Genomic DNA, 10,116 nt, shown 5'->3' on the forward strand with positions numbered 1-10,116 from the left:
CGCAATAATGCTAATGTACCAAAAATGTAATTCAGGATGTTTTATTCCAACACCTTTGCTACCTGATTAATCAGTGTGTCCTGTCGTCCAAGACCCACACTTCAACCTGATCAATAAAAGACATAAACATCCATCATTCTGACTAAAAATAGTTACCCATAAAATCAATCAATCCCTTATTTCCCCACTGGCACATGGACCCAGTGAACCTGGCTGCAGTGTGTGTGCATGCATATATATGGGGATCTATCTGCATGCTTGTTTTCATAAGACCCATCAATCAGCTATTTCCCTACTGGCATATAGATTATGTGAACCCTCATTCAGTTTATATATGTGTGCGTGTGTGTGGGTCTGAGTCTCCATCATGACAGCCAGTCAGCTGAGCCGAATGCTGAAATGTCAGCAACGGGTGCAAGTCTTGACATGTCCTCATGTGTTACTGTCTCCTGTTGCTGCTACAGGCATCAAACTCTCACACATTTTTAGAATGAGGCGGGGAGTCAAAAATAGGAGTGCAAGAGTATTCGGTAGTGCAGTGGGATGATGGTTATGCACAGTTATAATGTAACATCCCATGGCACTGCAGCCATTTATGTCCAAGGACCCACTTTCTGTTGCAAACTTCTGATTTCTGTTCAGTGTGAGGAAAATGTTTGGCACGGAGTGTGAAGGGCTGTGAAAGACACTCATCTACTGATAAGATTATAGGCTCACTTGTGTGCATGACTGACTGACAAGGGTAAGTAATCAAGAAGGTTTGGAATTAACGTCTGAGTACGAAGACTTTTGTGTTAAGCTCCCTGAACTAATGCCCGGGGGTTTAGCTTAGTGGCATGGTGCAAGTTTCCCCCGCCAGCGCCTCCGCAGGAGAGGCTGAATCTGGCCAGCGAAACAAACTCATTTCCTCCACAGGTGTAAAGAGTGACATGGTTGATAAACCTGCGATGATAAAACCTTTTCAGTGGCTGGATTTGATTTAGCTAGCCCTGATTGCGTTCTATTTAAAAACCTTTCTGATTGAACAAAATAAGCCTTCTCCCATAAAAAGTCACCTCTAGGTGCTTAATTAAAAACCACCCCATGTCACCTCCTCAGCTTGGCTATACATTTATGTGTCTGCCTGGCCTTTGCCATTGTACTCTACTGAACAGAGTTCTGATTTTGGTCCACTGTAGATGATATAGCTTCCACTCGACTACGCGTATTCTCAAGCAATAACATCCACATCTGTATTATCAACCCAAGAATACCCGTGGTCGAGACCGGAGCAAAGAGGCCCACCTCCTCCCCTGCATTCCTTTCTCTCTCCTCTCAGCTCAGGAGCTCATTCTCCTTTTCTGTGTGCATCCTTTCAGCTCCTGCACTCTGAATCCAATTGCACTGTGGAAGGAGGAGGTCTGTGTGGAGGCAAATCTTTAAGGACAGCACCTAGGATAAGAAAGACAAAAGAGATATTTATCCTTGAATAACAATGCAGCAGCACTTGTTTCTCAGAGGTCATAATACACATTTAACACATGCTTCAAGTCACATCTTGAGCACATTGTTAGTTTAATAAGCCGATTGTAAGCTTTACACAATATGCCACACACACACACACACACAAACACACATATGCAGGCAGCCTGCTATGCATCTTTACCTGAGCTGCACCTAGTAAACAGATTGTACTGCCAACAGCTAGTCCCTTTGCTCACCCTGGTATCAAGCAACCATTTAGCCAGGCGCTGAGGGAGAGGGCAGGCTCACCAATTATCAAATAGGTGTCAGTGTGTGTTACACTGCACTGAGGGGAGAGACTGATTACCAAACAGATGTTCAGCCCTCACCTCCATCCCCTCCTCCTCATGCCTTCCTTCATTCCATTTTCTACTCCTGTTCCCCATCTATCTGTGTCCACCTGTCTCTTCCTCCTATCCTCTTCTCTTAAACTTATTGTTGGAAGACTCTCTCGTATGCCCCCATCTCCTACCCCCACACATTCTTTCTCCTCTCCTTGGTCTGTCCCATGGAGAATAAGCCAGACTCTATCCTTATCCACACTTGCCAATTAGAGACACGGTAGTTGTCAATCAACAGCTGAGGAGGAGAGAACAAGAGAAGGAGAGTCATTGGGAAAAGGGGAGGTGGGGGAGACTTGGGGGGAGGGGTGGGGGTTGGTGGGTTGCATCAGCACCACAGACAGCTCCCCCTGGAAAACTCAGGCCAGTTCACAAACCTGACTTGATGGTCTCTCTCTTTCTCTTTTCTCACCTCCTCTCACTTTCCTCCCGTAACCTTTCCTCTCTAATCACTGTGACCCCTCTTGTCGTATTTCCCCGCCCTTTCCCTGGGTTTACCCCTTTACCCCTCTGTCCCCTACTTCTACTATCTACCATCTCATCCTCAGATCAGCTTGTTTATCCATTCAGACACATGCATGCATACGCCATACATCCTTCCCCTCTCTGTAGCCCTTCGCCTTATCAAAGCTGCACAGGCCTGACACTCCTGGAAAGTTCCCATTTACCGCTGACAATCCTCTTGTCTCACTCACACCTGTGATGGTCCACATCCTAACCCACTGTCATTGCAAGGGAAGTGCCAAATCTAGCTGGAGCCATCGCGTTGAGAAGATCTTGACACTCGTCTCCCTCATTACCTATATTCCTTTAGTCAGTCTTCTCCACTGATCTCTCTCTCTCATTCTCTCTCTCTCCTCGCCTCTTCCTCCATCCCAACTGTCCATGTCTGGGCTGCGGATGATGACAACTCAAGTGGACATGTCTTCTGTTCTCACCAAGAGCTGTGAAGAGATGTACGTAGGTGTCAGAGATCGGGTGTAAAAATACACCCTGCCGTTGCCCTCTTCACTACACAGGACCGTTCAGTGTCTGCTCAGTGTCACTGGAATAGCTCCATCTAATTTGAAGACATGCTTCAGTGTAGTTTTAGCTGTGTGTGTGAGGGCTAAGCTATGAGAGACTGACTCTTACATACAATGGGTGTGCCTGCAGAAGTAGTTTTGAATGTATAGACCAGGCCTTTTTTTGGTCTCCTCATTTATACTTTTACATTCATGTAAACTGACCTGCATCTGTGCATTTACAACTATACCTTTATCCACAATAATAGCCACATAGCCTGCATAAGAACTTTATTTCAAGGCGAAAGACATCTGGTTTGCATTTATAAGAAAATCCATTTCCTGAATTGACTTGATTGAAAGTGGACTGGCTCCAGCTGGAGGGCCTAATGAAAGGCAATCGGTCTGTGTTTCATATTTATGTCTGATGCAACAGACCTATCAATCCTTTAATGTACCTGGTGTTTCAGATAGGATGCAGAATCACAAGTGGCTGTGCCAGAGGCAAAGACAAGACAGGCTTGAGATGGAGACAGAGACTGAGCGGATGCTGGGTTACCGCTTGCACATTACTGCTTAATTGCTTGGAACTAAAGGTGCTGTTATGAGGATGTTTATGCTTATGCCTGCAACAGCAAATCTTTCCAGTCATTTTGGCTACACTGTGGAGTCTAATAGTCACTACCCAGACAAAAAAATAAAATAAACGACCCAGTGAGGGCTACTGCAACAAATTCAGCCTAGAGTGCAGAATGAGAAACATACCCTCTCTGCCATTTGGCCAAACTTTTACTAACAAACTTAGCAGAGACTTTGGTTTTCTTAATCTTGCTGGGCCTAAATGCATAGGCTCCAGTTGGCCTACTAGCCCAGATAACCAGACAACCACACACCAACATACAATTGCAGATAGCCAGCACCTGTCTTCTACGTGACAGGCTTGGATATTAAGCTTTCTTTGTTTGTAAATACATCCGCTTCCACTGACAAGGAGAACCCAGTCCAGAGTGGCAAGCGTGGATTGAATCTTTAACCCTTTGCAGGGAGTGTGAAAGACATTTTTATCATCTTGTATCAGGCTACAAAGGAGGGAGACGCGCTGACATGCTGTTGGTTAATCATTAAACTGCGTGCAGGTGCAATGCTCATCAAGTCATTTGTTAGGAACTTGGGAGTGATGCTTATGGGGCCAACCTGTGTGTAGTTATCAAATCATAAAGCGTGCCTGCGAGCAATTGATCGGGCGTCAATCCAATGCCATGCTGTGCTACAAACAGGCACCTAAAGCTTTAAAATCTACAAGTCTTGTTTGCTTCACTTTAGGGATTATCAACAAATATGTCAAAATATCAGGACAGTGTAAAGTGATGGGACCCCGAGCAACGCCGCGCTGTGAACTGTGTCCAAAACGCTTTTCATGGTAAATAACAGCGAAAAATATCCAACTTACCGCTATGTCCAACCTTAATGTCAGCTCCCCTGAAGAAGCAGCTCCATATGCCGTACATTGTATCCATGCTGAAGTGTGAGAATAGGCTATACTGTGCAGGGAAACGCCCCCCCTCCCCTCCCTACTATTCCTTTCTCTCCTGTGCGCTTCCCCTCCTGCTTGTGGGGAATCACATAACCACTCCTTGTTTTTTCCATTCTCTCCGAGGGAGGGATGGCGCGATGGAGCCTATGCAGCAGCATCCCATGCAACTGGGCTGCAACCTCTCACCTATCCTCCTCTCCTCCTCCTCTCGCTTTCTCTCTTGTCCATGCCTCCATCAAGCCCTGACGCCGAAGAGCATGCCCTACAGTGCAACGATTCCCAAGCTGGGGTCCGTGGACCTCAGCGGGTCCGTGGTGGAGCCCCTGTAGGCTCTAGAAAAATTTGAAAGAATAAAAAGATTTTGCCATATTAGCACAATGAATGCAAAAATATTGCGCCTTTTTTATTATTATTTATTTATTTTTACTATGAACTACTGTAGCTTATAGGAAAAACGTGGGCGACTTTAATCTTTAGGACCTGCCCTTTGCTTGATCTGTCTGTTTTAGGTGTTTTCTGAATTACAGTGTGTTTGTGTTCCTAAGAGGTTATTGGACCTGTTCTATGACACTTTTTAATGTCCCCAGGGTGACAACATAATATAAAATGTTAAAATATGGTGCTTTATGTTGTATTTGTAGCGCCCCCATTGTGTTTTTTGACCCACACTGTCTCTCTATAATATTAATAATAAGTGGGGTGGACAGACCTGGAAAATGCAATGCAATCCTGTGCAATAGCCACGTAATACATAACCCAAGCCTGCTACCTTTTTAAACTTATAATGTTTAACCCAATCCATAAACAAATTCCACATATGTTGCTGTATGATTGTGTATGTGACATTAAAAAAAGGTATTGATGAAGATATGTTTTGGACAAAATAGCAAAAACCACAATGTTAAGCTATATAATATGACACTACATATAGTACAGTATATAGTGGCGACATTTTTTCTATTTATCCAAGAGGTGGACACAACAGTAAGAATACACAGTAGGGGTTTTAATATAATTCTGCCCAAAACAATGACACACCACTGTAAAGATTTATTGTTCTGCTGCTGCATTGCAATACGTCCAGCACTACATCTATTTATTGTCTTTCTTTATGAATTATTATTATTATTACTATTTTACAGTTAATCATATTCTGTCACCCTTTTATTGATTGTGGCTGTGTAATATTTTTGTATTAATATACATATAAAATAAATAATAAGACATGTAGGCACATCAGATGCAGAAATAAAACAACACCATGTTAGACAAAGCCACCACTCTATCAGTCATTAGTGCTCAAATCATAATGGACTGACATGCGTGTCCTGAATGATGATCCCTCCAGGGTCTTAACAGAGGTTTTCTACATGGCTGATGGTGAGTGTATGTGTGTGTGTTCCTACTCCTAATCCAGTCTCCTGGGACCTCTGTATCCGGTTGATGGTCTTCCTTAGCAGACATGCTGGATGGGATTGGTGGTAAGGCCCTTCCTAATCCTCTCCTCATCTGGTGGCCTGTAAAGGAGCTGCCCCTCGAAACCAAAAATGTGAGTGAGTGAGTAAGTGAGTGAGTGAGTGAGTGAATAAGTGAGCACTGAATACTTAGTAAAGATCCACACAAGAGCTAAATTGGCTTTTGTCTTTGCTATAACTTATCTTTAATACTCCTCCATTTATTTGCTTCTTCCTCTCTATGCTCTCTTTATATTGGTCAGAGACAAACAGCAAACATGTAAATGTGATGTTTGAGAGCCCACAAGGCTGATGCTGTAAGGCACTGGAACCTTCAAGGCCATAAAAAAACGATAGCATATTTCCTCAACAAGCAGCTATAGAGTCTTTCTCTGGCTCTCTCACACACATACACACACAAACAGTGTTAATGGATTCATAATTGTCAGAGGCAGACCGTTGAGCATAATCAGGAGACTGCAGCAAGGCGAAGACCAATATTTGTAATTTACTATGACAGATAGTACATTTTTATTACCCAGGGGCTGCTGGTTTGTTTTGGGGTGTGATAAACCACACTCATCCACATACTTTTTATCTCTCTCAGTTCACATACTCATTTACACAAGCTCTTTCTTTGTTGCTTTTTTTCTCTCTCCCTCTCAGTCTCTCTATATTTCTCGCTCACTCACTCACTCTCTCTCTCTCTCACACACACACACACACACACACACACACACACACACACAGAGCGGTGCAGCCTCAGACAGTGTGTAACCTTAGGGTCAGGAGCATTATGCCAAACAGACGGACACTGAGTCAGGGTGCAGAGTTTAACTCATCACAGGAAATCACAGGTACACACACACACTCAAGCAAACCCGCACACATACCCACAATTACTCAGTTTGGTTAGGGGTGAGATCATGAAGGTTTGTTTTTTGTTCAGAAAATGTAATGCTAAACGTAAAGAATAGTCGACCAAGTTAGCATCGCACTCGTATAACAATTTTAAAAAGGATCAAAATTGATACAGCTTTCTTTTTCTTCCATGTATTTTTCATCTTTGTCAAAACCTGGACCCTACATTACCAATAATGCAACACAACTCCCGTCAGTTGGAGAGTCTGGTGTTTTATGCTTGTAGGGGCTAATGTAGCTACACACTGCTAACCTTAAACAGAGATGAGGAGCAGGCGATAGAGGTCTTGTAAGCTCATTTCTTTTTAACTCCACACAAACTTGTAATCTTTAGCCCCAGCTGACGCTGACTCAAGTGACATCACTTTTATTTATTTATCAGATTTGAAGCAGCTCCTTCTGGAGCCACGCAAGGCTTTATATAACACATATGCAGTAGTACTCTGCAACATTTGTAAATAGACTTTTTTTTTTATTATTTGACTTCTCCTTTAATGTGTTCTATTTTTTATGAAAAGACAAGTATCTAAGGCAAGTTTATTTGTATAGCACATTTCAACAACAAGGCAATTTTAAGTGCTTTACATAAAACATAAAAGCAATACTCTTAGGCTACATGTTGATGCCAAGCAAATTACACTGTGTGATGTCACTCCCATTCAGTTAAGTTTGGCACGTAATTGATATTAATGTGGTGGCAAACAAAGCAAATACAAATCACTTCTGTCTCAGAGTAATGGCTTTGACTGTTTTAAGTATCAAATAACTATGACAAAAACATTAAATCAATGTAAGTGGGAGCAGCATTTATAATTAAAAGCTCATTCTATGCTTAAATGTAGGAAAACATTGCATGAATCACCAAAAAGAGTTTCTCAGTCATTGCCCGATCACTGCAGTGAGATGACATTTTCTAAAATATCTTGTTTTCACAGTGTTTAGCTTTGAGAATTACTCATGTCTAAAACACTGATTCAACAGTCACAAACCATTAGAATAACACACGTAAATTATTAAATTGAGAGCTTTTGCACTCTGAGGCAAAACTTTAAAATGTCAGTGATTCATACTCTAATTGGAGTGGAAGGATGCTTGTGCTGCTCAGTAGTCAGTTTGTAGGATTGGGAACGGGGAAGCTGGCAATCAGGAGGATGGAGAAACTGTGTGTGTGTGCCAGTATTAACAAGAAAGACAAATAGGACACACAAATAGGAACAGAGAGAGAAAGGGAGAGAAGCAGGTGCATCACTAATGGCTTTTTAAAAAGGTTACAGCGTAGAGCTCTTCTTTTCTAATGGGGCTCTGGCTGTGCTTGAGAAGCAATTTCCGGAAAAGATAATGTTGTCGAGAGAGAGTGCAGAGAGTTCTCTGTTTGTGTGTGTGTGTGTGTGTGTGTGTGTGTGTGTGTGCGTGTGTGTGTGCGCGCGCGTGTGCCTCGTCCTTAACAAGACTGACAAACACAAATTCAAAGGAACACAAAGAAGGGGCGGGGTGAGACTGGGGCAATTGAAAGAGAAAGAGAGCGATGAAATGAATTGAGAGAGAGAGAGAGAGCTTGCCTGCGTCTATATTTCGAAGTAATTGTGCCATTACATTACATTTATTACCTTGATGACTAATGCCTAATGTGGGCCAGCTGAGGTCTCAAGCGAAAAACATTTCAAAATGCTCTTTCTGTTTTAGCATATTTTTACATTCCTAATGTGCCATTTGATTTCATAAACATTAAAAGTGGTGAATTCTAAAAGCATCTCTCTTGGTTTCCCTGGTCTTCAGGTTTGCTAGGTAAACACTGCCACCCTGTGTCCACAACACCAGACTACAGCTTTTTAAACCAAGCTGGTCCCACATCTATGCAGGTTTTCATGGAATAAATCCACAGTCTCCTGCCACACTGAAAGTTGAAAGATAAGTTGAGTCAGAACAAATTATAGAAACTCATTACATACATACTGCGTTTTACATTCATATTTCATCTCTAGCTGGGTAATGGCCACTAAGGGGCAGTACTGTCCCATTAGTGGGTCTCAATTCCTGATTCTAGTGAGTCTTCATGGAAAATTTACAAAATTAGTACATTGGGACACAGCGCCAATGTATTAGCTCTTCAACATCACACAGATCTTCAGTCTACAGTTTATTGGACTTTCAGCACAGGTAGGTCTTTTTCATGGAAAACTTTGACTTACAGCAGGAAAAGCACAGGTGCAAATAATAAAAATGATTGATGGCTGAATTCCATTTTGCTGCTTCAGTTTCAGGGTCCTGGCATTGTGCATGCTGTCATGGCTTACTATGACACTTAAATGTTATTAGTTATCAGTAACACGTGTGCTTTATCTACTACAGTCCCCTCCAAAAGTATTGGAATGGTAAGGCAAATTCCTTTGTTTTTGTTGTTCACTGAAGACATTTGGGTTTAAGATTAAAAGATGAGTATGAGACTAGAGTTCAGAATTTCAGCTTTTATTACCTGGTATTCACATCTAAATGTGTTAAACAACTTAGGACATACTACAGTTTGTGTCGTGGAAATTATATTCCTGGTGAGGGGTTGAGCAAAGAATTGAGTTACAACCAACCATTGTCTTTGAAGAAATTATTTAACAAAAGAGAATAAACAGAGAAGTACTAAAACACATATACTGTACAGCTGGTCCAGAGACCTGCCGCCTAGGGCGGCACCGGGCATCTGGCCCTGAGCAAAGGGATGCATCCACATTTACAGGTGCTGGTCATATAATTAGAATATCATCAAAAAGTTGATTTATTTCAGTAATTCCATTCTGTATATACAATGTATACACTCATTCCACAAAGACTGATATATTTCAAGTGTTCATTGCTTTTAATTTTGATGATTATAACTGACAACTAATGAAAACCCCAAAATCAGTATCTCAGAAAATTAGAATATTGTGAAAAGGTTCAATATTGAAGACACCTGGTGCCACACTCTAATCAGCTAATTAACTCAAAACACCTGCAAAGGCCTTTAAATGGTCTCTCAGTCTAGTTCTGTAGGCTACACAATCATGGGGAAGACTGCTGACTTGACAGCTGTCCAAAAGACGACCATTGACACCTTGCACAAGGAGGGCAAGACACAAAAGGTCATTGCTAAAGAGGCTGGCTGTTCACAGAGCTCTGTGTCCAAGCACATTAATAGAGAGGCGAAGGGAAGGAAAAGATGTGGTAGAAAAAAGTGTACAAGCAATAGGGATAACCGCACCCTGGATGAGGATTGTGAAACAAAACCCCTTCAAAAATGTGGGGGAGATTCACAAAGAGTGGACTGCAGCTGGAGTCAGTGCTTCAAGAACCACCACGCACAGACGTATGCAAGACATGGGTTTCAG

General features: G+C 42.2%; 1 long non-coding RNA gene across 1 annotated transcript in view; it reads left to right on the forward strand.

Moving 5' to 3' along the window:
• Window positions 1-8,807: 8,807 nt before the first annotated feature.
• Window positions 8,808-10,116, forward strand: part of LOC123969276 — an 11,809-nt gene continuing 10,500 nt past the window's right edge. Inside the window, exon 1 of the long non-coding RNA XR_006824701.1 lies at window positions 8,808-8,914. This is a non-coding gene — a long non-coding RNA (uncharacterized LOC123969276). The remainder of the gene's footprint in view (window positions 8,915-10,116) is intronic.

The sequence above is a fragment of the Micropterus dolomieu genome, linkage group LG04 (genome assembly GCF_021292245.1).
Source record: "Micropterus dolomieu isolate WLL.071019.BEF.003 ecotype Adirondacks linkage group LG04, ASM2129224v1, whole genome shotgun sequence".
In the NCBI taxonomy this organism is placed as follows: Eukaryota; Metazoa; Chordata; class Actinopteri; order Centrarchiformes; family Centrarchidae; genus Micropterus; species Micropterus dolomieu.